The sequence below is a fragment of the Equus przewalskii genome, chromosome 17 (assembly GCF_037783145.1).
Source record: "Equus przewalskii isolate Varuska chromosome 17, EquPr2, whole genome shotgun sequence".
In the NCBI taxonomy this organism is placed as follows: Eukaryota; Metazoa; Chordata; class Mammalia; order Perissodactyla; family Equidae; genus Equus; species Equus przewalskii.
This window is the reverse complement of record NC_091847.1, coordinates 44,165,984-44,169,893: the sequence shown is the minus strand read 5'-3', so window position 1 is coordinate 44,169,893 and position 3,910 is coordinate 44,165,984. Positions and strand designations below refer to the sequence as shown.

General features: G+C 43.1%; 1 non-coding gene across 1 annotated transcript; it reads right to left on the bottom strand.

Moving 5' to 3' along the window:
- Nucleotides 1–3,368: 3,368 nt before the first annotated feature.
- On the bottom strand, nt 3,369–3,495 carry LOC139076892 (small nucleolar RNA SNORA25). The gene has a single exon (XR_011528925.1). It is a non-coding gene; the product is annotated as a small nucleolar RNA SNORA25 (small nucleolar RNA).
- Between the last annotated feature and the right edge of the window lie 415 nt (nt 3,496–3,910).

Sequence of the window (3,910 nt, the reverse complement as noted above, 5' to 3'; positions counted from 1 at the left end):
ATTTGACATCAGGTAAAAGGCTATGTAGGTAATAGCAAAAGAAATGGCAAAAGAAATAGCTCTTACTCGTGAGGATCATAGAATCTAATTGGTAAGACAAACACAATGACAATGATGATAGCCTTACAGCACAATCTAAATATTGTCCTGTGATATCATAGTCTGTGAGTGTGGACAAAGGGTAAGGTGGTGATTTGCATGAAAGAATAATCAAGGCTGGCTGGGATGAGGCGGAGAGGACATCTTTGAGGGTCTGAATGTTAAGAAAATATTGGCAAATCATTGATTTAAAAACTGACATTTGAGCAGGCAGTTATGAGCTAAATAACTGAGACTTTATAGGAATGCTGATATTCAGATGGCTCTCCTTGGTTTTAAAATAAATCTTCATGTTCAAAAATCTTTGCTTTACTCATATTTGTGCTTCTCAAGTCTGCTGGATTTTCCTCTCTGAAGGCTGACATCTGTCTAGTACTTGAGTTGTGAAAAATGTCCTCTTTGATAGGCTCTTTTCATTGACAGTTATAAAATTTCCTTTTGGAAATCACTGAGTGCTGCCTTCACAAAATGAACACTCTAACACGATGAAGACATTGGAGGAAACGCAAGCTCCCATCAAGGGAAATTGCCCCCCCCCGCCCCCCGCCCCCCCAGCGTGTGGATGGATAACTGACTGATACAGCTCTCTTTCTCAGGATGTGGGACTTCATAAGGGATTTTGAAGTACCACTGTTTGACTCAGCAAGGTACTTAAGCCTTGGAGCTCTCCATGCCAGTCCAGAAACATCCTAAACACATTGGAGAGAGCAGGAAATCACGCTGGAGTTTTCCAGTACCCCTTTGTGTAGTGTGTTGCCGAAACCAACAATTTGTAATGGTAGCATCTTGAGGTGAGCTGCGAAAGGCCAGGCGCTGCTGCAGAGGGAGGAGGCAAGATTGTGATGCTTTCTGAAGGCACGTTGAGGGAGGCTGGCATAACGTGACAGTGCCCCATGGTACCTGAGCACAGCGCATTGAAATATCACGTAAGTGATGCAGAGCATTTAATGAGTCGGGACTGAAAACTTTAATTAGCTTGTAGGGCTTTTTATTATTTTATTTTTTGTTCATTATATTTTCTGCTCAGTCTCTGTGGATGTTCTGCATTTTCATCATCAAATGACTGGCTGGCTATTTTTGTCAAACAAGAAGCCTGAAACCATCAACTCTGAGTGCGGAGACAGTCTGCCCGCTCTGTCAACAGGATGAAAGTGGGTTTTTTAATTACAAGGATAACATGTTCGCTCATCTAATAATGAAGATGGTTAGCAATTTTAAATTTTAATAATCAATTACTGAAAGTAATTCTCCATTAAACCACAAGAGAGCCATTAAATCTCAAAAGATGGAACATGCTGTATGTAACAGTAGCAAATTTTCTATTTTTAAATATCATTAGGGAATATCTGATTGTTTCATTTCTCTGCATTTCTTTTACCTTTTTCCTCATGCAGACCATCTCATTTTCCTCAGGAAGACAGCACATGATCTTATAAATAATAAAAGAAAACCCTTGTAAGACTTGATCCAGGGGTGTGAAATATGTGCTAAGAATGTAATTTATTTCAGTCTGGCATATTTTGACTGAATAATAAGGAAGGTGACTAATTAATATTATACTATGCTGTGGGCAAGGCAGCGCGGTGGGCTAATCCATGCTCCTTTCACCTCTGGAGACCCACGTTCAAGCCTTAGAGGAGTCAGGACTGCCGAGCACAGTTTGGGGGAGGGGAGGGGAAGGCATCAGATGTCTTTTCCAGGCTGTGGAGACCCCTGTCCATATTCTAAAGCCACCCTGAACGTCAGCCTCTGCTCTGAGGAGATGAGGGAAAAGACAAATGACTGCTACTTGGCTACGGCAATTGGGCTGACTTATATGTCAGGGGCAGAAAGCTCCGTGACAGCTTTGGCTGTCCTGGCTCTAGCCAGCTCACTTTCATCCGGCTTAAACATTTGGAGATAGACAGAATAAAAGAAATGGTGTGTGTGTGTTCAGGTAAGATGTTGGCTAGGGCTGGGGCACAACAATGAGATGGCCAGCAAACGGCGAATTGTTTAGAATCAAATTAGCCGAAGTCTCCATTAGAAGCAGCTGGTTCCATTTCTGCAGTATCCGAAGCTTAAAGAGTATAGAAAGGTACTGTGCTTTCTTTCTAAGGCATTTGCTTTGCTTTCAGACAATGGGAAGGCCACTCTGACTCTTACCAGTGGTACTGCACTCGGCACCCACCCACCTACCATGTTGCCTGTGGGACAAAGGAAATGGACTGCCTGGAGTACCATAAGCAACATGTCCAGAGATGAGGTTCTCATCATGATCGTTTTTCTGATGGGAACTGTGCCTGTGTTTCTGCACTGCACTGGCCTTTCCAGCAAGCAGCTTCCCTGGGCAGGATTAAAGTAGGAACTCTGCCAGGTCAGGCAGGATTGGGGAGGGTAGGGATGGATCAGGGCATGGATAATTAAGATGCGGTTCCTTTGCACTTTGTCACAGGAAATTTCAGGTCTCTGGATATTGTAGGGTTCCTGCTTCTCTCTCATTCAGCTAATTGGACTTTAATCATCATTAGGACCATGGCTGGGGAGCGCTGGTTTGGTGGAGATAAGTGAATGTTGGGTCGAAACTTGGAGAGTTCCCCAGGTGAAATTCGAAACTGACCACCATACAAGGAGGGCAAGGAGAGACCAAAGAAAGAGGCGGACCACTCCAGATTGGTAGGTGGCAGTTTTAATAAGCAAGGGAACTTACATATGAGGCTTGTCTTGGGGAGCTGCAGGATAAGTTGGTCACTGTATCCACCTGCCAGAAGCCTAAAAGTTTATATAGAGGCCTTAACGGGGTTCAGTCACGTATACAATGCAGGTGGTCTCAACAATGCATTACTCTCTCAAGGCTGCATCACTGAAGTGGCTCCTAGTACAGGAACAGTGGGCAGAATGTACATTCCAAGACAGGAGAGTGGGTAAGGTGCCTCTGCTCGGATTGCCCAGGTCCAGCTTTCAGGTCAACCTGTGGTCATATCCTCTTGATGACGTCCTCCAACAGAGAAACGCAATCCACACTGGGTAATTTTGGTATTTGTTAGCACATCTGAGAGGTGACTTAGTGAGGAGGATAAGAAGAAACTATCTGTTAAAGTTTAAGTTCTGATGTGAATTCCAGTTACTAGCTATCATGACTAGTCCCTGTTCTGCCTTTTTACTATTAGGATGTGTAACTGAGTGTGAGTGATAAATATATTTTTTTGACATTGAGACATTTATTTACTTTCCCAGATCACCAATCATGGGTCCTTGTGAGTGAACTATCATGATTATGAGAGGCTACATTTTGTATCTCCTCAGAAAAACTTAGCACTGTTGAGTGATTATGGCATCCAATGAAGAACTTCAATCTTTCGTCACAGAGTTAAGAGCTCCTGGTTTCACAGCCCACAGCCCTCTTTGAAATGAACTATGTATGTTTTAACTGGGGCAGAAAGACCCATCACCTCTGGATGACAGGCAGGTTTTAAGAACCAGAAATCTTTCTGGCAATTGCATTTGTAAATGCTGCGGACTGAAATCCGCATTAGTGTGTTTGGTTCTGCTTGAAATCTTAGTGCAGCCTTGGGTGTTCTTCCATATTCCGTTTTCTACAGAAACAAATCTGGTTCTTCAAAAGGGCACATAATAGGAAATACTGTTTCTTTTGTTTCAAATCTATTTTTAAAGACAAATTACAGCTCCTGATGCTGTGGTTTAGTGAAGCTGTTATTTTGGGGCATATGTGTTACTTCTGTAATGGGTGTAAAAACAACCAGGGCATGGAGAATCTGGCTTCATGCTGCCTGCTAGCTTTGTTTGGGCCATTTTAGATTGGTCCCTGGGG